The sequence below is a fragment of the Lithobates pipiens genome, unplaced genomic scaffold (assembly GCF_037356315.1).
Source record: "Lithobates pipiens isolate NorthernLeopardFrog02 unplaced genomic scaffold, aLitPip1_a1.2 Scaffold_18, whole genome shotgun sequence".
NCBI lineage: Eukaryota > Metazoa > Chordata > Amphibia > Anura > Ranidae > Lithobates > Lithobates pipiens.
In genome coordinates, this window is record NW_027507758.1 from 403714111 (window position 1) to 403740160 (window position 26050).

Here is a 26050-nt window from a genome sequence, read left to right on the forward strand (position 1 = left end):
GCTTCTCCCGAGTACGGGGATACCACATGTGTGGGACTTTTTGGGAGTCTAGTCGCGCACGGCACCCCGAAAACCAATCACCACCTTCAGGATTTCTAAGGGTGCAAATTTTTGATTTAACTCCTCACTACCTATCACAGTTTCGAAGGCCATAAAATGCCAAAATAGCACAAAACCCCCCCAAATGACCCCATTTTGGAAAGTAGACACCCCAAGCTATTTACTGAGAGGCATGTTGAGTCCATGGAATATTTTATATTTTGCCAAAAGTTGCGGGAATATTACAAACTTTTTTTTTTTTGCACAAAGTTGTCACTAAATGATATATTGCTCACACATGCTATGGGCAGAAGTCAAATTACACCCCAAAATAAATTCTGCTGCTTCTCCCGAGTACGGGGATACCACATGTGGGGGACTTTTTGGGAGCCTAGCCACGTACGGGACCCCGAAAACCAAGCACTGCCTTCCGGATTTGAATATAAAATGCTATAAAAAACAAACTAACCAGAGTCACCCGTAACACTTATACGGTGATCAGTGGTGAAAGGGTTAACTAGGGGCAATCAGGGGGTTCAAATTTTTATTAGGTAGTATATGGGGGTCCCTGGCGCTATATAAAAACCTGACGGGGAACCTAAATAACTAACTGGCTAACCAGCGTCACCAGTGACACTTATACTGTGATCGCTGGTGAAAGGGGGTGAAAGGGTTAACTAGCAGCAATCAGGGGGTTAAAACCATTATTGGGTAGTATATCGGGGTACCTAGCGCTATAAAAACCTGGCGGTGAACCTAAAAAAATAACTAGCTACCTAGCGACACTAGCGACACTGATGCAGCGTTCAGAAAAATTATCGCTTAGTGACACTGGCAAAAGGGGGTGAAAGGGTTAACTAGCGGAAATCAGGGGGTTAAAACCATTATTGGGTAGTATATCGGGGTACCTAGCGCTATAAAAACCTGGCGGTGAACCTAAAAAAATAACTAGCTACCTAGCGACTGTAGCGACACTAATGCAGCGATCAGAAAAACGATCGCTTAGTGACACTGGCAAAAGGGGGTGAAAGGGTTAACTAGCGGCAATCAGGGGGTTAAAACCATTATTGGGTAGTATATCGGGGTACCTAGCGATATAAAAACCTGGCGGTGAACCTAAAAATATAACTAGCTACCTAGCGACACATGCAGCGATCAGAAAAATGATCGCTTAGTGACACTGGCAAAAGGGGGTGAAAGGGTTAACTAGCGGCAATCAGGGGGTTAAAACCATTATTGGGTAGTATATCGGGGTACCTAGCGCTATAAAAACCTGGCGGTGAACCTAAAAAAATAACTAGCTACCTAGCGACTGTAGCGACACTAATGCAGCGATCAGAAAAACGATCGCTTAGTGACACTGGCAAAAGGGGGTGAAAGGGTTAACTAGCGGCAATCAGGGGGTTAAAAACATTATTGGGTAGTATATCGGGGTACCTAGCGATATAAAAACCTGGCGGTGAACCTAAAAAAATAACTAGCTACCTAGCGACACTAGCGACACATGCAGCGATCAGAAAAATGATCGCTTAGTGACACTGGCAAAAGGGGGTGAAAGGGTTAACTCTAGGGGCAATCAGGGGGTTAAATCTTTATTGGGGGGTGATAGGGGGCTACCCTGGACCTAACACTAACTGTCCTGACAGTTTTTACTGTCACAACTGACACTGAATGCATTGATCAGTAAAGAAATGATCAATGCAATCAGTGACACTGTGACTGGGGGGGGAGGGGGGGCGGGGGGGCGATCGGGGGGGGGATCGGGGGGGGTTTGTGTGCCTGTGTGTACCTACATGTCAGTGTAGTGTTGGTGCACACTTACTTTTACTCTTCTCCTCGTAGTCCGGTCAAAAAGACCGCCCCGAGGAGAATGACATCACTTCCTCCTTCCTGTGTAAACAATACACAGGGGAGGAAGCTTCTCATTGGCCAGGAGCGATCCAGAGGGGGTGGCCGAAAACCAACGGCCATCCCCTCATCACGGAGCGCTCCTGGACCGAATCGGACCGCCGTAAACAGCGGGAGGGGGTCCGATCGGACCCCCCACCCGCTGGAAGGCAATCACGTAGATGTACGTGATTGTGCCTGCCTGTGCCATTGTGCTGACGTACAATGGCAATACGGCGGTCCTCAAGTGGTTAAAGATCAAGAAACAGCACATATTGTTAGCAGCTGAAAATGCAAAAACAAGCAAGTCCAAATAGATCTCTAATAAACCTTTTGAATTATTATTTCCTTTTTTATCAAGCAAGAGAGAGAGAAAAAAGAAAAATGACTTGCTCAGTGTTCAGTATAACAGTTTCGGGCTACATGGATAAAGCCCTTCTTCAGAATTGAGCACAAATTTAGACACCTGGAAGCAATCAAGTAACAAAAAATTATTTAACCACTTCAATACTTAAACACACTTAAACACCTTCCTGCCAGACCAATTTTCAGCTTTCAGCGCTGTCGCACTTTGAATGATAATTGCGCGGTCATGCTACACTATACCCAAATGAAATTTTTATAAATTTTTTTCCCACAAATAGAGCTTTCTTTTGGTGGTAATTGATCACCTCTACGGTTTTTATTTTTTGCTAAACAAATAAAAAAAATACCGAAAATTTTGAAAAAAATTATTATTTTTTGTTTCAAAACTTTGTAAATAAGTTTTCTCCTTCACTGATGGGCACCGATGAGGTGGCACCAATGAAGTGGCACTGATGAGGTGGCATTGATGGACACTGATATGTGGCACTTATAGGCGGCACTAATGGGCGACACGGATGTGCACTGATAGGTAGCACAAATTGCCACTGATAGCTGGCATGGATTGGCATGGATAGGTGGTACAGATGGGCATGGATAGGCGGCAAAGATGGGCATGGATAGGCAGCACAGATGGGCATGGATGGGCACTGATAGGCGGCACGGATGGGCACTGATAGGCGGCATTGTATTGTTTTATACTGTACTAATGGATGCCAATCAGTGCCAAACAATAATGCATGCCAATCAGTGATCATTGTGGGTACTGATTGGCATCCATTGTGGGCACTGATTGGCATCCATTGTGGGCACTGACTGGATCCCTGGTGGTCTAGGGTGGCATACCTTGTGCTGGGCATCCCTGGTGGTCTAGTGGCATCCCTGGTGGTCCAGTGTGGGCATCCTCGGGAAGGCTGCGCTGATAATCGATCAGCACAGACCCCCCCCCTTGTCAGAGGAGCAGCCGATCGGCTCTCCTCTACTCGCGTCTGACAGACGTGAGTGAGGAAAAGCCGATCACTGGCTCTTCCTATTTACACTGTGATCAGCCATGATTGGACACGGCTGATCACGTGGTAAAGAGTCTCCGTCGGAGACTCTTTACTGAAATCATAGTTGCGGGGTGTTAGACTGACGCCTCACAACAATGATCGCCGCGATGCGTGCCCCCGGGGGCGCGCAGCGGCTCAAAATCCTGATCCCCTCATATGACGTCCGGTCACTTTGCCGCCGTGCTTTTATTATAGGGCGGGCGGCAAGTGGTTAAACATGCTTTACCCACATCACCCCCATACCTTTCCGGTATCTAATCTTATTGGTTATTGCTGGCAAAAGAGTGGTGCATAGACGCACTTTATACATGTGAGTACCCTGTATTAGGGTTTGTTTGCTTGTGTTCATTAAATTGTTTAAACCTACTACACTATCAAGCGCTTTTATTTTTGCATAAATGGAGGTATTTTGCTGAGGAGCCCTGGATGCAGTTTTTCCCTTCTGAGCCCAGAGGAGGTTCTAATGCGTGTTTAGACTTGGCTTAATCATTAAAGAGGAAGTAAACCCTGATGGGTTTACTTCCTCTTTTTTTTCCCTGCAAAGGTAAAGCATAATGGACTACTATGCATCGCATAGTAGCTCATTATGTGTCACTTACCTGACACAGGAGCCAGCGAAGTCGCCGCTGTCACCTGTAGTCCGCCGCATCCATCTTGGTTGTGGCGTCTCTCGCAGCTCCGACGAATGACAGCGGAGAAGCCGCGATGACGTCACTCCCGCGCATGCGCACGGGAGTCGCGTCTCGGAGCTCCGACGCTGCCATTCGGCGGAGCCGCGATGACGTCACTCCCGCGCATGCGCACGGGAGTCGACAAATTAGGCAAATCCATTCTTGGACTTGCCGCATTTAGTGCGCCTGCGCGCCGCTGTCTACGGCGCATGCGCCGTAGACAGCGGTGCCCATTTTCGGGCAAATATCTCCTAAACCATATAGGTTTAGGAGATATTACTTGGACCTACAGGTAAGCCTTAATCTAGGCTTACCTGTAGGTCAAAGTTGTTTGGAAGGGTTTACTTCCATTTTAAGTCGCATGCTGTAAGGTGAGCATTCACTACCTAGGGGATCACTGGAGGGAGGACACCTTGGCACATTTGAACACCTACCAAGCTGTTTTGTGATTGCATGGACTACCCTGCGTAATGATTAAAAACACAGCAGGACACTCTGTTTGCACATGAGCACTTTATTACTTGCTATATATACACACACATTTGAGTTTCCACTCCCTTAGATTTTTTATATATTTTTTTATTATTTATAAATAATATAAGCACTTCACCATTGGTCAATATTTTTGTGTTTCTATGTTATATATACATTTGGTATCCAATTATTGGGTGTATAGTGCATATTACATAGCACAGCACTTTTCAATTCATTTATTTTACAATTTGTCCTGATTTTAGCAGCTGTTTCTTATATTGATCCTATTACCTTTTACATATTTTTATATTTTTGATGAGATCATATTTATAGCGCAACGTAGTATTTACTCATTTATGTTTGCACAAATTGTGAGACATGTTTAACGCCAGCAGCTTTTCTTTCTCTATACATTTAATGGGCATCTGGTCAGTGGTGGCTCGCAGGATTCATTGTGTTTTATAAGCAGTATAGGCCACTAACTACTGATGCCCCAAGTTACAAGCGTACCTTAGTTTGAACGAACATCGCTAACGATCCTCAGTCCTCCACTCACGGATCATATGTACGTCACCCACGTATTAAGCTTTATATACACTGTGAATGCATAAAACTCCGCTCCTGTCCTTCTTTCTAGTGTATTCCCCGCCTCTTCTCTTTCAGGGCAGTGGAGGAGCATGTGGTGGAGACACAGCAGGTGTGTGCTGTTATCAGCAACGACCAGGAATGCCCGGTGCAAGGCAGTTCCAGATCCAGGAATAGATATGAGGCCTCAAATATGTCCTTTGAAGAGATGGTGGAGATGGTGGACATCTTGAAGAGGACTATGATGGGAATCATGGCCCGTACAGAAACACAAACGTGAGAAAGGCCAAGATCATGACTAAAGTTGTGAAAAGTCTGCACAGGACTTTTGGGGTACAACAATCCAAGGAGCAAGGAAGCCAGGAAACGCTGGTCAGACCTGAAATTAAGGAAGCAGGATCAGTATAGAAGGATCAGGAAAGTATTGCAAAAAAGTAAGTATTTGCCATGTGTACCTATTATTATTATTACTTTCGTGCTGGTTCAGGTGCTTTTCTTTACTGTTGTACAGTTTAAAATGCCAAGTTTGAGGTTCACGGGGACACTAATCGCTCATATTAAACATCATTCATTTGACTGCTAATACAAAGTTTTTGGCAGATGCAAGTTAACTACATGTGTTGCCTATTTTGATTAAAAGATGTTTATTACATTGTTGTCTAGATGTGTTTGAAACTATAATGAAATGACAACTTGATTTAGTGTAAGGAGAGGACACTCAGCAGCTGTTTACAAATCTGGACGCAGGAGCACTAGTGTGGGACACCATAACAACCTTTTTATGGTGTCCCACGCAGGTGCTCCAGTGGATACTAGGGGTCTCGCCATGTGTTAAACTTACACAAAACAGGTAAGTATTCCAGCTTTTGAAAGGGAAAAAAATCATGTCTTCAGCTTGGAGCTCTGCCAAAACAGACAATTGGACGACACTTCCAAGCAATATTTCATATTACTATTTCTAGCCTCAAATATCTGTCTAAGTATACCATTTTTGTATTCACATAGGAGAGAAAAGAAAAGAACATCTAAGGGCACCAGTAACCCCATACCTGCTGAAGAAGGGGAACTCAGCACACAACCTGAGGAAGTGGATGCAGAACCCGAGGATGTGGATGCATCGCAGAACTTGAGGATGTGGATGCAGCGGTTCAGGAAGTGGTGGAAATGGTGTCGACAACAGGTCAGTGTCTGAGACCACAGCTTCAGGTAATAGATGGATGCCTGCATATTTATAATACATGGTGTGTTTTTTTAATTTTTAGGTGATGTGAATGTTGTGGAAGAAGAAACTTAGTACTCATCAGTGAGATCATGGTGTGCAATCGGGATTTAGAAAAGCTAAAGAAAAGTATCAGTGATGTTCAAAAAAGACTGACCAACATCATTGATGTTTTAGGCAACAAAACCCCAAAAAATTAAAAATGTTGTCGTTATTGTTGCATGTTTTTTAAAAGTTTTAAAGTAATTGCACAGCCAAATTTTGAAGATGCACACAGTGTGTCAACATGTGCTATCTGATATCATAGGATATCAATGTATGCGTTTTGTGGGTACAACCCCTTCCTCCAAACTAAAGTAGGTGAGAGTAAGGGGTTTCACCCCCGAAACATGTCCATTGATGGGAGCTAGCACATGTTGACACACTGTGGCTTATTTAACTGGTTCCCGACAGGCGCACGCCGATGTACGTCGGCAGAATGGCACTGCTGTGCAAATGGGCATAACTGTACATGCCTTTAAATTTGCCGCCGTGCCATCGCGTGTGTGGGCCGGGGCCTCCATGAGTCATGGTGCGGGTCCCATGGGCTAGATCGCTGCCGGGATACCAGCGATCGCCTCATGGAGAGGAATAATGGGGAGATGCAAATGTAAACAAGCATCACCCCGTTCTGCCTAGTGACAGCATCACTAATCTCTGCTCCCTGTGACCCGAAGCAGAGATCAGTGATGTGTCACACCCCCCACAGTTAGAATCACTCCCCAGGACCTACTTAACCCCTTCACTGCCCCCTAGTGGTTAACCCATTCACTGCCAGTGTGTTTGTATAGCACTGATTGCTGTATAAATGACAATGGTCCCAAAAATGTGCCAAAAATGTCCGATGTGTCTGCCATAATGTCGCAGTCATGATAAAAATCACTGATCGCCGCAATTACTAGTAAAAAAAAATATTAATTAAAATGCCATAAAACTATCCCCTATGTTGTAAATGCTATAACTTTTGTGCAAACCAATCAATAAGCGCTTATTGTGATTTTTTTTACCAAAAATATGTAGAATAATACGTATTGGCTTAAACTGAGGGAAACATTTTTTTCATATATTTTGGGGGATATTTTTTATAACAAAATGTAAAAAATAATGCGTTTTTGAAAAGAAAATTCACTATTTTTTTTTATAGCGCAAAAAATAAAAACCGCAGGGGTAATCAAATACCACCAAAAAAAAGCTCTATTTGTGGGAAAAAAAGGACGTCAATTTTGTTTGGGAGCCACGTCACATGGCCAATTGTAAGTTAAAGTGACGCAGTGCCGGATCGCAAAAAGTGCTCTGGTCAGGAAGGGGGTAAAATCTTCCAGGGCTGAAGCGGTTAAAAAAAGCAAAATCACTTTGCACTACAGTGCAATGCAAGTGCACTTGAAAGTATACTTGCAGGGCAAAGTGGATTGTACTTTCTGAAATAAGGCCCAGTGTATCAACATGTGCTAGCTCCCATCATGGAGGATCAATGGACGTGTTTCAGGGGTGCAACCCCTTCCTCTCACCTACTTTAGTTTGGAGGAAGGGGTTGCACCCACAAAACACGTACAATGATATCCCATGATGCAGATAGCACATGTTGACACACTGTGTGTTTTGTGGCTTTAGCAAAATAGATGTAGGGAAAATATACACATTTTAAGCATGGGATCATGAGAAAAATGCAAATTTTGAGTCCCAGTTTGTGTGCATCTTCAAAAGTTGGCTTTTACAGGGGTGAGATCACCCCATCTGACGAAGGCAAAATCAACACAGTTTTGACATACTAATGTCTCATATGGCCTTCACTTTATGTGTATGTTCTGGTTTTAAATATGCCTGTTTAGCCACAAAAAAGGCTATATACTGTCAAACATACATGTTATACACCAAGATATTGGTTTGTTAAAAAACCCTATTTATAACTCACATGTGAATGTGCTTGGAGTAAAATATTTTATACCCAACAATGTGTGGCTTCTTCTTTCAATTCTCAATACCAGATTTTTTTTTTTTAAGTTAATGTAGTTACAGTGACAATGGGGGATATTTACTAAAGGCAAATCTACTTTGTACTACAAGCACTTGTAGTGCAAAGTGGATTTGCCTTTAGTAAATAACCCCCACTGCTCTGTAAAATTTGCCAAATCAGGCCATTTTAGGGACTACAAGCAATTAATTCAACGAGTTGAAGAGGATGATTATTTTTATCATGAATGCATTACACACATTAACAACAAAAACATTGTGTGTGTAGCAGACCCACAGCACAACATAATAGTTAGCTGAAGAAGAGATTGTCACCTCATGTATCAAATAAGTTACGTTTGCACTATTGAAGAAAATGGTCAAAAATAAAAGGCCACTGGAGATCCTAGGAGACAGATAAGAAACACAAGCAGGAAATCAAATGAAATATAAGTTTGGTTTTTCAAAAAAAAAATATTTTAAACACCTTTCAGATTTTCTGGTAAATCAATTGTCCCCTACCCATGAAGCACTCCACAGTTTTGCCATACTTCGCGGGTGCTTTGGGGGGTCAAGCCAGGATGGGCACTTTTAAGCGCCGTCATTGTTTGTGGCAGTGAAAAGTTGGCCTCAGTTGTCACAACCGAGGCCAGATAGTTGGCTGCATTCTTCCACAGGAAATTATGAAGAATGCAGCAGCTTAAGATGATGTGATTGAGTTTGTATTTGGCCATGTTGATGGCCATTTGGAAAAGCTGGAACCGGCTGGCCATTAGGCCAAAGGCATTCTCAATCACTCTTCTGGCATGGGCCAGCCGGTAATTAAAAACCCTCTGCTCCAGGGTCAGGGTCCTCATGGGGAGCAGCCTCATCAGATGGCCCCCTCAGCGCAAAAGCCTCTTCCATCACAAAAACAAACTGGAGGCCACCACATTATCCGCTGGAGGTGACAACCTCAAGGTGCCATTCTGGAGATGCTGGTAAAATTCCATCAGACATATGGCCATTCTTCCCTACGTCCAGATATAAGAACTCATAATTCGCCATCACCACCACCAACATCACAATACTACTGTACCCCTTATAATTAAAGTAGTCGACCCTGAGTTGGGTGGTGGGATGATCCGCATGTGCTTCCCATGTATCGCACCACTGCAATAGTAGAATTGGAAGGCCACAGTCTGCCATTCCTGTGGGTTGGAAGGAAACTGTGGAGTCAAACAAGAAAAGAAAATTACTACTTTTGCGCATAACATTGCAAGCAGATTAGACCCAAACATTCTTGGCCAACATAAGTTTAACATGTATTGAAGTGAGTATTTAAAGACAAAAGTATAAGGTCAACTTATCAGATTCCTCATCCCCTCTGATGGCCCATTGTAAAAATGTAAGGGTGGGGGGAGAGGTTTTGAACAGTTTACCCTCTCCACTTCATTGAGAGCTGAATGCATAAATAATGTGTGATACTTTGGCCAGCCCCTCCTTACTTACACTATTGGCAGCCCACTGGACAGGTAAGAAGTGTCATAATCCAAAAATATGAATACACACTGTACAAACTGAAGCACATTTTTACATTCTGCAATTACCTATCAAGCTAATAGGAAAATAAAACTTTAAACAGTACCATTTGAAAGTATTCAGGCAGGCACTTGCACTACATGCTTTTGGCAAAGTCAGCAGATTAAAAAAGTCAGAGTATTGGTAGACTTAGTGGTTGGGGGGAAGGGAGGGTTCCAAATGAGTTTGGGCTCCAAAAGAAAGCCTGTTGCACTCTGCCTGAATTTAAGGACAACAATAAAACATTTGGACACATTTTAGGGGGTTTTTAGGGTAAGCACTACAATGGAGCTGACAAAATACATTGTTAAGTTACTAGGCTAGGTGTGTATGGGCCCAGGATAGAATACTGGGGAGGTTAGTGAAGGCAAATATGCATGAAGGAGAAAAAAGGAGCAGTAAAAGTTTATAGCATGCATGAGGACAAAGAGGACATTCACAGCATATTACAATCATGGTAATTATGGAATAATTAAATTAATACATTAGCAAACATTAAATACATAGAATATGATGTTAAAGGATAACACTTACCTTAATATAGTCCTTCTGCAGGACCTGAATTATGGCAGAACAGGTCTCTGGAATAATGATTCCCAGAGCCTGGGGGAGATCCCAGTAGTGAACTTCAAGCCCTGGAGACTTCTCCCTGTCGCCAAGTACCATAAGGTGGCGACAAGCCTTTGCTCGGGAGTGATGGCTTGCCGCATGCAGGTGTCATGCTTCGTAAAATAAGGGGTCAGCAAAGCCAAGAGACGGTGACATCATCAGGATTATTCTCTTGGAGCTACCGCAAAAAAAAGGCATATGACAGAATTGGTTATGATTAAGCAACCAATTCTTGGTCCAAGAATTTCTCCTCCCCCTGTTCATGGACTGGACTTGGGTCAAAGCAGTAACTCCAACACCAAGCCCAACAACAGCACGAACTCTACGATGAGTACATAACAGCAACATGGCTAATAAACAAACGGCTGCTCAGAACGAACTGACAGAACGCACTGAAAATCAGAAAGAACCTGAGAAGAACGAGCTGAAAATCAGAAATGAGCGGACAAGAACACACTGAAAATCAGAATGAACTATAAATAGAAAGTACTGAAAGACAGGAACAAACTGACGGGCATGCACTGAAGAATAGATATGAACCGACAAGCACAAACTGAAAAGCAGAAACAAATTGAAAAGCACGAGGCTGAAAAGCACGAATCGTCCCTCACCAAACTTCTAACACAAGATAAACACAAGATTAGCAGAAGGAGCCCAAAGGGTGCAGCACTGGCTATTGAACTTCCTTTTTATTGGCTTGCCATGTGTCTTGTACAGCACCACGTTCCCACGTTCGTAATTGTTGGCCAACATTTGTGTGACCGTGTGTATGCAAGACAAGTTGGAGCCAACAACCTTCAAACAAAAATCCACGGTTTTGTTTTCGGAAAGTCTGATCATGTGTACAAGGCATAATTGCACCGGGACTGTGCTGGTACAGTTCACTATATTTATATACTTTGTTTAAAATTGCCTTGTGTATGCACTAACAAGTGGGGTGCTTTTCACACTTTATTTTTTCATCACTGCACGTTTCACATGTTGGATAATATTAATGTGTAGACTTTGATTTTGCTTGACGTCACCTATAATCTGTTAAAATATTTTCAGAGATAACTGAAGAAAGAACTTCTGTTTCTTCCCATCCTCTGTAGTGAATGAAGCCTGAAGCAATGGGTATTACATCACTTGATTTTGGCTCTTTATTTACTGGCTGGTATAGGCCATCGAAATAGCCGATCAAACTGATCTTGGTTTGATCAGCTGCTTTGAAGGGAAGGGAAGGGAAGATATCAAGAGTCTAATAGACCTCAGATCCCTCCATAAAGAGGACATGTCACTGCCCTAGCTATCAGAAGGCATGTTGTTCATCCCTCGTGATAGCAATAAAGTAACATAAAAAAAAACTAAAGAGAAAGTAAAAAAAAAATGTAAATAGAATACATTTTTAAAAATTTAATACTTTTTACACCAATGCTCACATGCAAATGCAATCTTGAAATGTTCCTTATCTATTTACTCTGTGCGACATCATATTTTATATTTTACCAAAAAATTGGGTGGTATATTGTGTTTGTGTGCACTAAAATGCATTTAACCACTTATGCCGCTTACATGTGATCAGATTTTTTTACGGACTAGGGCCGGCGGACTGAAATCCGTTGGACAATTCGATCATGTGTGGGCTCCAGCGGACTTTTCTTTCCCAAAAGTCAGATGGACCTAGAAATAAAACATGTTTTAAATCTTTCCGACGGGCTTGAGTCCGGTGTGTGCTAGTCCGATGGACGAAAACCGACGCTAGGGCAGCTATTGGCTACTGGCTATGAACTTCCTTATTCTAGTCCGGTCGTACGTCATCACGTTCGAATCCGGCGGACTTTTGGAGTGATAGTGTGTTTTGTTTGAAAGTTCGGGGACCTCAGCTGCATAGTACGTCGGATAGTCCGCCAGACCTAGTCCATCGAAAAGTCCGATCGTGTGTACGTGGCATTAAGCCCCGGGCCATTTTGCAGGCCAAAGACCAGAGCACTTTTTCCGATTTGGCACTGCGTAGCTTTAACTGACATTTGCGTGGTCATGTGATGTGGCTCCCAAACCAAATTGGCGTCCTTTTTTTCCCACAAATAGAGCTTTCTTTTGGTGGTATTTGATCACCCCTGCGGTTTTTATTTTTTGCGCGATAAACAAAAAAAGAGCAACAATTTTAAAAAAAACACATTTTTTTTTACATTTTGCTATAATAAACATCCCCCAAAAATATATAAAAAAATGTTTAAAAATAGTTCAAAATAGGGGATAGTTTTATGGCATTTTTATTAATAATTTTTTTTTCCTAGTAATGGCGGCGATCATCAATTTTTATCGTGACTGCGACATTATGGCAGACACATCGGACATTTTTGACACATTTTTGGGACCATTGTCATTTATACAGCAATCAGTTCTATACAAATGCACTGATTTCTGTGTAAATTACACTGGCAGTAAAGGGGTTAACCACTAGGTGGCAGTGTAGGGGTTAAGTGTGTCCTAGGGGCGTGTTTCTAACTGTGGGTGATGTGGCTGTCTATGACACGTCACTGATCTCTGCTCTCATCACACGGAGCAGAGATCAGTGACTGTCATGAGCAGGTGTGACCAGATTGTGTGGACTGCAAAAGGGGAAACCAAAACGCATGTAAGTGAATAAGAATAACGTTTATTTAAGAAAAGTGATATAAATAAGTAAACACTCCAAATAAAAATAGTGCTCAACCAACCAACATAAACCCACGGACAAAAGATAATATATACAGCCAAAGGGAAGTACCCAAATCAAACATGTTAGCCAGGCCAGGGTCATACACAGGGGATCAGCAAATGAACAAGGGCAGGACAAGAGAGGGAGAAATAATGGATGGGATCAGGCTTACAAGGGAACATAGCAAGCCTCTGGCTATGGGGGCACTTGTGTTTCGATGGACAGAGAGCCTGGCTCAGTTATGCCCCCTCCTCACTGCTCTCGTGCACATCGCTGGATTGAGATCAGGCTCAGGTAAGTATAAGGGGGCTGCATGCAGATTTTTTTTACCTTAATGCAGAGAATGCGTTAAAGTAAAAAAAATAAAACTTTTGCCTTTAGAACCACTTAAGTGTATTTCTGAAAATTTATATTTAATAAACAGCTTAGCAAATATTGTGTGGTAAAACAAATTGCAACAACCACCAACCAGGGCCTCTAATTTCAGAAAATATGTTTGGGGGTAATTTTCTAGCAAAACATGCTGATTTTTACATGCATGTGAGAGATATCAAAATTGGCCTTGGCAGCCAGTGGTTAACAGTCATATGAGGTAATAGCAGCAAAGCACAAAGGAGTATTTGTTTTCACTAAAGATTCTGTTGCAGTCAACACCTGAGCGTAGGGCTGTTGCTTGTTAAACTAACCATACATAGCTAAATTTTAGGTGGATCTCTACTGAATTGGCCCATATTTAAGGTGTGCATTGCCCTGTCAGCACCACAGATCTTGACAAGAGGAAATATAAAAAAATAAGCTGAGCCAGATGAAAAAACGTTCACTAAACAGAGTCTACATATAGTAGAACAGTGACTACATATAGTTTTTCAAACTTTTTTTGCAATTCACAAAGAAACTGTGGATATATAAGTTTTCTCATACAAAGGAAACAATATATAAAAGCCAAAAAAAGGCAGTAGACATAGCGCATACAAACATGACTAGAAGCCAGTATGTAGGGTCAAAGCCAGTATTGTCGACTTCCTCTGGAGTGGTAGCAGTGAGAGACTCAACGTAGGAGAATGAGAACTTTTCAAGTGTTAGCAATTCTTCTCAAGACAGGGTTGATTGCATGAAAGCCCACCATCTGGAATAAAAGTGTGTTTTGGGGTTTACTTACTTGAAATCGGTATTAAGTTTGTCCTTGTGAAGCAAGTTTAACCTCCCTGGTGGTATGATTTGTTCTGGTTTTAGGTGCTGAAAGCGGTACAATTATTTTGCATAGAAATTTGGCGTTTTATATTGTAGTCCTGTAATTCTTAGGAATTAAATCTGTTCAAACCAGAGTCTAGCAGACATCCCGGGTATGATAAAGTTTATAATATAATAAATAATAATAAAAATTATTCAATAATGTAATCAAATCCTAAAACACTGAAAAAGGGACACTTTCTGGTTGCTATGGAAAATCTCCAAATTCCAGGCAGAAAAAACAGTATTTATAATATAAAAGTGCATACAGGGCACTGCACAGACCACTAGGGACAAAGGTAGTGTGTATTTTTTTATACACTACTGTAATCTGTAAGATTACAGTACTGTGTATGTTTTGTGTACTTTTACTTTTTTGAATTTGGCACTGATCTCCGCTCCCGTGCGCCGTAATGTCGCAGGGAACGGAGCTCGGCGGCGTTCGGCACGGTGTGAATCGAGCAGAGGACAACTCAATCACACGGCGTGGAGGACATCGCTGGATCCAGGGGACAAGGTAAGTAACTTCTCTGTGTCCTCCCTGTATCCAGCGATGCGATCCCGAGTCTGGCTCTGGGTTACCGCTTATGATAGTAAAATCCCAACCCGAGCCAGACTCGGGATCACCACCAGGGAGGTTAAGAGCTCCCGTTTTAGTTGCGAAATCTTTAGGCAATAAGATGAAATCCAGTTTTTCAAGATTAGTCTTCTGGCTAGTAATAGGCAGATCAAAGCCCAGTTTTTATAGGAAGGGTGAGTGGTTGGGGACCATGGTAGCAGTTGGTCATCCCAGTGTGCAAAAATGAGAAGTAAGGAGTCTTTAGGTAATTTTAGCATTGTTATATCAAAAATGTAGGAGATAACTTGATTCCAGAAGGTGAAGATAGAGGGGCATGCCCAAAATTGGTGAGAGAGGGATGGCTTTGGCTGGCAACACATGGGGCAGCTGGCTGTGCCCTGGACCTTCTTATCTGAGATGAAAGGTATGTAAGCACGGTGCATAATCTTGAGCTGTGTTTCTCTCCAAACCTCGTTGGTGGTCAGCTGGTGGTTTGTTTTTTAGTCTTGAAGACTCTTTTCCACTAAATCTGAGTCAGGGAAGTCTTTGCTCCAGTTTTCCACGGATGAGGAGGCAATTGAGGGAGTGGTCTTTAGCAAGAAGGGTTTGTATATATCTGAAATTTTGTAGGAGCCCCCTTATAGCAGCTTGTCCATGAAAGATGTCAGAAATCTCTTGCTTTCCTCTCTGCGTGAGTCTCTCATGAAGCATTTGTGGAAAGCATGGGATTGAAGGAGGGAGAATGATTCTGCGATGACAGAGAAGTTATGAGGACGACCAGTTTCCATGTTACATAGGGTGGAAAAGTTTGTGAGGCCTTTTTCCTGCCAGGTAGAGAAGGGTTTATATTCCAGTCTCGGTGGGAAGCTAGATTGTTTTGATGGTGGGCATGTTAGAGGAGGGGTTTGTCGAAAAATGAAGGGTGTCATCCGCGAAGAATGATGTGCGAAGTTCCTGAGATCCTATTTTAATGTCATGTAGTGGGGCTTTTTGAGTGGGAGAGAGGGGTTCTGATACAATGTTGAAGAGGAGGGGGGATAAGCAGCAGCCCTGTCTCGTGTCTTTATAGAGATGGAATTTGTCCGAGAGGGGGCCAGCCACCACCAACCTGGCTGTGGGGGAGGCGTACATGGCATGTACGAGGTGCTTGAAAGGGCCTGTTGGGCCCCTATTTTTGTTAGGACCATTGATAGCCAATCGAAGCTGACATTATCAAAGGCTTTTTCCGCATCCAGGGTGATGACGACATGATTTCCCCCCCCCCCCCCGAGCTGTTCTTGGCATGCTCCAGAGCCAACATCACCTTCTAGATATTTATAGTGGCCGTTCTACCTTTCACAAAACCTGATTGGGCTGGGTGGATCAGGGTGGGAATAATGGTGGCTAGCCTGGAGGCTACTATTTTGGAAAGTATTTTTACGTCTAGGTTTAAGAGCGAGATGGGTCAGTACAAGCCTGGCTCTTGGGGGTCCTTGCCTTATTTGGAAAGTAATTTGATGATGGCCTGATTCCCTGTTGGTAGGTAGAGGCCACCAGTCCATATACCATTATAAACCGCAAGGAGAGTGGGTTCGTTTATGGATTGTAGGGTCTTATAGAATTCCCCTATAAACCCATCGGGCCCCGGGGCTTTAGAGAGAGCTAGATTCCGGATGACGCTCGATAGCTCGGGGAGGGAGATGGGTGCATTGAGGGCCTGGAGTTGGGAAGGAGAGACCGTGGGTAGGGTCAATCTGTCGAAGAAGGATTTGGCGGTGGTCATGTTGATGGGGTCTGTGGCATAGTGCGAGGAGTAGTATCGAAGCATAACCTTTTTCAGATGCTGAATTGAACAGTGCTTTGTGAGATGTTCAAAGCTTGGGATATTTTCTTATAATCTAAGCCTGCTTTAAATTTCTCCACAGCTTTATCCCTGACTTGTCTGGTGTGTTCCCTGGCCTTCATGATGCTGTTTGTTACTAAGATTCTCTAAAAAAACGTCTGAGGGCTTCACAGAACAGCTGTATTTATACTGAGATGAACTTAAACACAGATGGACTCTATTTACTAATTAAGTGACTTCTGAAGGCAATTGGTTCAACTATATTTTAGTTAGGGGTATCAGAGTAAAGGGGGCTGAATACAAATGCACGCCACACTTTTCACATATCTATTTGTAAACAAAAATTTAAAACCATTTATCATTTTCCTTCCACTTGACAATTATGTGCCACTTTGTGTTGGTCTATCACATAAAATCCCAATAACATACATTTATGTTTTTGGCTGTAACGTGACAAAATGTGGACATTTTCAAGGGATATGAATACTGTCCTGTAAATACCCTTTTTCCATAAAAACAAAAAAGACAGCCTTTCACTGTGGAGTTTTCCCTTCATCCCATAGTCAAAACAGAAAGTGAGAGGAAATCCCTACAAATTAAAAGAATCCCAGGTCACCAGAACCAGTGTCCCCATTGGAAGATTTTCCCTCTATAACTTTTCTGGGGACAACCCAAAATATGGGATTTTCATTCACTTTCAATGATAACAGTAAATAAGACAAATAGAGAGGCTGAAGCACAGGCGGCAATAAAACCCAACAGGGGTGCTAATCCATCTCCAATTTATCAAAAACTAAAAACTACTACTACTACTACTTTAGGTAAATCAGCCCCAGTGATTCTGTGTTTTTCCATATTTAGGTTTCTATGCATTACTGTTGAGAAACCGATGCGAAAAGGCAGAGACTACTCAAAATTGGCTATTATATTTTTACATTCCTTAACCACTTGACGCCCGAGCTATAGCCAAAAGACAGCTAGAAAGTGGACTCCAATTGCCAGGAGGGTGTCCCTGGACATCCTCCCATGCTCGAGCGGGCCTGCGCTCCCCCTGCAGGGCACACGCGGCGCGCTCTGTGATCAGCGAGTCTATGAGACTGGTCTGATCACAGATCGGAGTAAGGGGTTGAGCTAAGGAGCTAAAAAGACACATAGTACGTCACTACGTTCGTGTTTATTGGCCTACAATTGTGTGCGGTTTGTATGCAAGACAAGTTTGGGGCCAACGCCCTTTGGACAAAAGTCAGAGGTTTTGTCTGTAGAAAATCCAATCATGTATGAGGCTTAAGACTGATGAAAACCCAATATATGTTCTAGTTTTTGCCCCAATCTATCCTAAAACAATGATGATTTTATTGCTGACTGGGGAGATTTCCTTGCACTTCCTGTTGCAGTGACCATTATTACTGGAATAGGAAGCAAGGAAAATGTTCTCAAGAAAAACAAAAGTTTTCCCCTTTTTCAATTTTTTTTATTTAGCTGGGATTCCACTTCAAGTTTGCTACTTCCCTGCCTTATCCTTGAGTTGCATTCAAGGAACACTTGCATTGTTTCTGCCTATTATCAGGTTTTTCAAGGATATACACCAATCAGCCATAATATTATGACTACCCACCTAATATTGAGTATGGCCCTCTTTGCTAAAACAGCCTTGACCCACTGAGGCATGGACACCAAAGCAACATCCACATGAATGGCAGGTCCCAATGTTTCCCAGCAGAACATTCCCCAGAGCATCACATTGCCTCTTCCAACTTGCCTTCTTATTTCGCACCCTGGTGCCATCTATTCCCCAGATAAATGATGCACATGCACTTGGCCATCCACATGATGTAAAATAAATTGTGATTCATCAGACCAGGCCACCTTCTTCCATTGCTCCATAGTCCAGTTCTGATGTTCATGTGACCATTGTAGCTTTTGGCTGTGCACACTGGTCCAAACTGCGATACCCATTTTTTCTGCTTTCACCACATCAACTTTATGGATATGTTCACTTGTTGCCTAATATATCCCACCAATTTTCAGATGCTATTGTAACGAGATATTCCCTTTACCTGTCAGTGGTCATAATGTCATGGCTGATCGGTGTAAATATGCATTTTATCAGAACCTAATAGAATGAGATCAAGACAATTGCTCATATTTCTATATTTTTTATTTCCAGTGTATATGAAATATGCATGATACACATCTTTCTACATTTCACTATTTTGTGAAGTGAATATATAGGAAAATTAAGGATAATTTGTGAAGAGCTCTAATGAATGTTGCAGCCTCTGATGGGGCAGTATTTCATCTGAACCAAGATATATGCAATAAATGTTTGTGAAAATTGGATTGTTTTACAATGGCCAATATGGAATGAGCTGATTTTCCATCACAATGGTCTAACAATAGATTTCAGGGTATATCAATGTGAACAATTGTACATAGCAGTGGCTACTAGCACATATATGAATAGAATGAAGAAAACTGTACAAGTAGCGATTGTTCGCATTCTTTAATATCATAATTTTCGCAGCCTCCCCATCTATTTCTAGTCAAATTTTCCTTGGATTGGACACAAAAAATGATCCTGTCTATGACCAGTCTAATGTGTCTAACTGGTCACCAACGTGGACAACTCTACCTGAGCAGATGATGAAAAAATGTATAAGGCAGTCACCTTCAGTGAAAAGCACAAGTCACAGCAATCAGCAGATTCAGAGATATGAAGCAAATAAAAATTATCCTCCTAAAATCATCCTGTAAAAATTATAGCAAAACTCCAGGCAACATTTTTATTTTTAAATCTGAAGTTAATTTTAAAAGCAGCTTTAAACTAAAAAACAAAAATTTTATATATTGCAGCTTACCAATCCTTAATTCTGGTGGCTGCATATTTTTTTAGGTGTTGTTTCCTTTAATTTTAGATGCTCATCCAGCCAATTACACACTTCTTGTCCTAAGGTGGCTCCTCTATCTATGAGTTACCCTAGACCAGCAGCACTGTCTGTCGAGGGCAGTTTTAGATGGACTAGTAGATTTAGCAGTCCATCTAACCCCTCTATCAACGGGCGTCACCCTCTGTTCATGCACCCGGCCCCTTTCAGGACTTCAGACATATGAATTAGAGAGGTGGAGTTTTTTTTTAAGCACCTGATTAGAGCCAGAGACTTTAATAGGCTTTGAAATAGGCTAGGCTCCGGGCACAGAGCATTGCGCTACAAGCCCACCCAGGTGTTACAACAGTGAATGAATATTCGCTATTGATCACTGATCCTTAATCCAGCCAATCAGAAATGGATTAAGGACCCGTTCTCCAAAAAGAGAAGAGTCCCGATTGTCCACCAAGGAGGAGAGAGGAAACAGAAGTCGGCTCTGCCAGTGTTAAATGGTTTGTCTCATCCCTCTAACTGCCTTTTTTGCTGTGAAAATGAAAAATAACAATAGGCTCAACAGGTAAAAAACAAGGGGACTAAGAACTGCTGTGTAAACGCTAGTGACATGCTGCATCATATATGTCATTTTTTTATTTCCCCCTTAGTACCTTTAAGTGAGGTCTTTAAGTAAGGAGGTGTATGTCAGTCACTTTAAGTGATGCTGTATTTTCTTTAAAGAGGTTGAAAATCCTCACACCCACACAGTGAAGTGACTAGCCTCAGGTGATACAGAAAGATGAAACAAATCCTGCTACATATGTTGTACCTGTTTATCTGAAATTATTTTGTCTGTAGATTATTCTAAAAACACACAGATCAAATTATTGTTTTCTAAGCTCTAGCAGCATTAGGTGGACATCTGAAGTCTCACAGTGCAGATCTCAGTGAGGACAGCATTGAACCCTGATTGAAAGAGCTGCACAACCCCTTCACACAGTACACAGGTAACATAAAGTCGTAAGGACATGAATCACAGGCTGTGTGCTGGAGCTCTATTCTCCCTCACCTTTTTATCTCTTGGTGTTAGAAAAACTTGTCAGAAGTGACATGCTGATAGCAGAGGAGATAAATCACACTCAGTGCTTTGGATAGAGACAATTACATTATATAGAAAGATATGCTTGGCTCATATTTCATCTTTGAGGTTTGCAACCACTTTAATATTTACACTTTCGTTCAGGCCAGATAGCATAACCTTCCATATATTTTCAGTGCTCCAGCTATAAAAGCTGTGGCTCTCATACTTGAAAGCTGCAATGTCATTTGACCCCCCCTCCTCTCTTCCCCCAATATCACCTTCACAGAATACAAAGCGTTCTGTGAATGGACAAGGGGAGAAAAAGGAGGACAAATAATATTGCTGCTTCCATGTATGAGAGCCACAGCTATCAAAGCTGTAGCAGACCCAAAGTATAGCAAGCACTGAACTTGCATCATGAGTCAACTTGTTTTTACATTGCAAATTAAAAAAAAAAAAAAAAAAGCCTGCCACTCTGCTTTAAATTTTACCTTTTCCCCTTATTTTTTTTATTTTTGGTTTAGCTTTACTAAAGTGATCGGTAAGGAGGACGAGCCAGGCCATGCCATTTTTACTGAAGGTAACATTTCTCATTAAGGCCCATTTCACACTCCCCATGTTCCTTTGCAGTGCATCAGCACATGCACATTAATCTTGGCATCACACATATGCATTGCAGTAATGCACAACAAAATGCACATTTTACCACACAATATTGCAACACCTGAAATTCTTTTAATGCAGTGCATCAAAGTTTGGTTGTTGCGAGGTGTCGCACTATACAGTATGTACATTGACACCTCAACCTACAGACTGCAACACATTACCATGCATAGATGTTTTACCTCTCATTACTGCGCCATATAACCATAAAGTCACCTAAAGGACTTACAAGAGTGCAAATTCTACTTGTTTCTTCATAAAAGCCCTTTGAAATTAGGCCCTCACACCAGTGCACATTCCCAATGCCCACCAAGGCAATTACTCTGGTTTTCATTATAGAAAAGGTGACACCTATGTAATTAGGTAAATTGCAATGAATAAAATGTTAAACCACAAGATGAGGAGTTCAGTACACCCTATATTGTTTAAGCTCTAAACATGGTTATTTTACAACTTTACTAAAATGCGTATGTCTTGTATTCTGCATGTGCCAAACAATGAAATGTTAGCGGCCCCTGGGGATTGGCGATGGAAACATTATATTATGTTGTTATCAATCTGACATTTTTATCAGAAATTTCTGATTTCCACTTGCATATGCAAACATCCAAAGCGACCTCTGGTAATCCTATACGCTTCACAGGGTATATCTTTTGTGATCAGCAGTACACATGTTGCACAACAATGTACTACAATGCATTATGAGAGATGTCATGGATTCTGCCACTGTATAGACACAATGCAAAAGACGGAGGATCTTAACACTGAACTGCATTTTGTTTACATCTGGTACTTATAAACTGTGCATAGTTTAGTGCGACAAGAGTTTTGGGGTAACATTCACACAATAATATAAGCAAAGGAGTTCTCCAAAGGTTTTTCAATCTCAGTACATTTTAATACACTTCTGAATATTTTCGCTTTTCTTGCACATACTCAACAACAACTCTTGAGAAAAGTGTACATAACAATTGTCCATAAAAAAAAAACTAACATTCAAGCTTATTTACTAAGGCAAAGGAAATTATACACAGACTAATACACATCTTGCATTATACCAAAGCAATGAATCAGAAGGCATTTTTCATTGCCCCAGTCTAATGAAGGGTGAATTCTGGTTGCTATGGCTTACATTTTACCTGCTCCTTATAGTGTTCTTAAGTAAGCCCTATCAGTGAATGAGACTAACTAAAGAAAGTAGTCTTACTTTCAGTACTACACAAATGACAGTTCATTTCTTGGTCCAACTCTGTAAGCATTCATAAGTAAGAGTACATATCACCCATTGTATAATGGGTACATTTAAAATACAAATGATAAAACGCTATCAAAATACAAGGAATAAGTGAATCAAAATTAGTGTTACCTAATCAATAGTTAAAGCACCTGTTTTGTTGTCTAAGCACCATTAAAAATAAAAGCTAAGTAAGAGACATTCATCAATGGAAAAGGTTTACGTTAAAAGCAATTATGATCTCTGCATTATGTCATCTTTTCATGTCATTAGCTGCACATCAATACAGCCAGATGTTAATGATTACAAAAAGCTTTATTGAAATAGAGTGACACAAATGAAAGTGTAATATAGCCACACAATTACAACCACACAATTACGGAGGCTTGACAATACCACGTCAGGGAAGTTGCAATTGAAAGTTGTAATTAACGTAAACAAACAGGTCCAGGTATTGTGTAGGACACCACAGCACATTCAGCTGTATGCTAAAGAAATAAGCATGAGAATCAAGCTTTAAGTCTCTAAAGTTTCTTTATTTGCATATTGTCAGACATATTGTGTAACATTTGATATGTCAACTGAACTCCTAATCAGCAAGAGAATTAGAGGCATTTCTATGGTCCTACAGGGCCAGGGGCATCTCTGGGCACACAAATTAAAATGTTGACGGGCTGGTAGGACAGCACGATGACCACTTTGGATCAAATCTAAAACTAATATAATTGTTTTAATTAAATAAAAACAAATTTGTCAAAAAAAAAAACTGTAATGTCACAGTACGATAAAATAAATAATCAATTGATTTAAAAGTAGATAAAAATTATACATTGTTCCAAAACTATATAATGCAAAGAAAGTATCAATTCCATATCTCAAAAGAGACCTGGGGCACGTGACCTGAGTGTCAGGGTCTAGAAATGCCCCTATAGAAAGTAAAAAAAAAAAAACATTTAGTAGGTAACAATTTTTTACTTTTACACTGTAAAAGTACCTGACTCAAAAAACAATATCTCAACTTTTGGAAGCATTGCATTATGCAGCACTCAACACGGAGTTTAGCATGCATTACATGCATTTTTTTCAATCTGTTTTCTCCTTGTTTTTTATGTTAGTAAGTTAAGGAAACATCATGTATATTTGCAACTGGGTAGCAAATAGGTAGTGTAGCTTTTCAGAAAATTCTTGCAGGCAACATAAAAACAGGCAACTAAAATAAAAGAAATTAAAAAAATAATAAATAGAATAATAAAAAAAACAGATAAAACTAGCATGGACAACACTGTTTTAAGAATCTCTGAAGCCTGTATTTGAATGATGTTTAAGCCATCAAAGTCCACACCGGACCCCTAGCTGTCAAATCCTGCACATGACCTGCAGGTGAATAACAAATGCTAAAAGTTTTCATTACCTACACAAAATGATGGCATCATGTACAGAAATCGGGGGAGGGGGGGGGGGTGTATTGTAAATCCCATAAAGTGACTACAGATCTACAAACATAATGAATAAAACACAGCTTAAAAAGCCACATTAAAGAACACAATTAAACTAAATAACAAAACAGTCCAACTTAAGTTTGTAAACAAGAGAAAGCAAACTTTGAGCTGAGCTGGCTCCATGCCCTTGAGAGATCACCTTTAGTACCCGTAACAAAAGACAATGTAAGGGAAAAAAATGAAAATACCTCGGTAAACCCCAAGGAAAGGCTGTGGACAAACAGATTATGTGATATAGCGCTTCCTCCCATTCTTGGGCAGCCTCTCCTCTCTGCAGCTGAAAGCAAATGCTCTGAGACTCAGTCGCATATTTAATTAGAAGCAAGCTGCTTCCACTATCAGTGTGTGAATCTACCTCTCCAATCTCTCGTGAGTCAATCTTTCCCATCTCTGATTTTCTTTTATATTTATGCTAGAATATTTAATTGTAGACAAAAGGTTACTCTGGCTGTATTCACTGCACAGAGGCAGAATAATCTGCTTTAAAAGGCTTGACATTTCAGGCTTTTCAAAAAGGCTGAAAAAATTATATCCCTGCTTTTGTTAATCAATGAAGTAGAACTCTCCTGAACAAAAGAATTAAATTGCTTGGTTGGTTTAATAAAAACCAACAGAAATAGCTGCTTCCTCTGGGCTGTATTGTGTAGGCATGGCACATGCTTCCAGAACTGTAATTCCATATGATTCAGGGGCAAAACTCTAATTTCTGCACACAGTTGGGTTTTTAAATCCTTTTCAAATACTATCCATCCTGGCTGGTTCTCTGAGGACAGATTTATCATTAAACTTGACTTCTTTTTTTTTTTTTAGCTGAATGCTACAGCTTTAAAGACCTTTCATTTTGGGGGAGGATTAGTCTGAGGGATATAATGTATTGTCCTCCCAGCTGACCTCATCAAGACAGTGATATCACTTTTTGACAGCATGTGGCTTTTTTATTAATTAACTACTTAGGTTTTAGGAATTTAGATGTGAATGGAGAGGAGAGGGGCTCAGGTTATGACGCTAGCATCAGAAGAAGTTTTCTTTTAAACCAGTACGTATCACTAATCCATGTGTTCATACAAAAGTAGAATTCATTTGGACATATTTTTTTTTTTTTTTTTTTTTGTGGGGTAAAGTTTGTTTTCAACCTTAGTGACAACAAATTCAAAGGTGCAGGATGGAATATTTTTTCCCAAACAAAATTCTAACTTTGAATGTGGTTTTCCCTTGTGAAAAAATTGTACATATTGTAACAAAACCTGTTTAATAGGTCTTGGATTTCCTTCAGATAGCTGGTCTGGATGATTTTATTTAAGGGCTTACTAATGAAAATAGTTGACTCAATGATGGCAAGTAGGGATATGCTTAGGCATGTTCAGATTCTTGCCCAAACCCATCTGAGTGAGTCAGTCACAGTCACCTGTACAAGGCCAATTATTAGTGGCGGACACATTTTCCCCTTCCCAATCCCATCCCCAGCTGACATGCACCCCCATCCCCAGCTGACATGCACCCCCATCCCCAGCTGACATGCACCCACCATTCCCAGCTGACATGCACCCCCTTGTATACATACAGCTGTGGGGAATGCCCTGGCTGCACACGATTGGCCCAGTAGAGGTAACAGCTTCCTGGCAGATGCACTCAGGTGGCTTCTGACTAGGATCCGAACATGCTTAAGCTCATCCTCAATTGCAATAAAAACATTTCTGATGAACAAATCTACAAACATTCAAATGAAAATCTAACAATGTATGGCTGGCTTAACTGATCAAAAGTAAGGTGTTAAACACCCTCAACTCAATATGAATATCATACAAGAAACCATTTATTTATTTTAGTGTCTAGTGGTATTGGAACAAACTTTTGAGTTGAGTTGCATATTGATATAGCGTGGTCTTTTACCCCAGAGGGTCCCGATGCACTTACAAACACATACTAGGGCCAATTTAGAGACAGGATCTGATTAACCTACCAGAATGTCT

General features: G+C 41.2%; 1 long non-coding RNA gene across 2 annotated transcripts in view; it reads right to left on the reverse strand.

Moving 5' to 3' along the window:
* LOC143988382 (uncharacterized) overlaps window positions 1-24443 on the reverse strand; it is a 949733-nt gene extending 925290 nt beyond the window's left edge. Inside the window, exon 1 of one of the 2 annotated variants that reach the window (XR_013276841.1) lies at window positions 24269-24443. This is a non-coding gene — a long non-coding RNA (uncharacterized LOC143988382). Of the gene's footprint in view, window positions 1-4996; window positions 5446-24268 lie in introns of those variants that run through there. The other variant, XR_013276842.1, reaches the window with a different exon arrangement.
* Between the last annotated feature and the right edge of the window lie 1607 nt (window positions 24444-26050).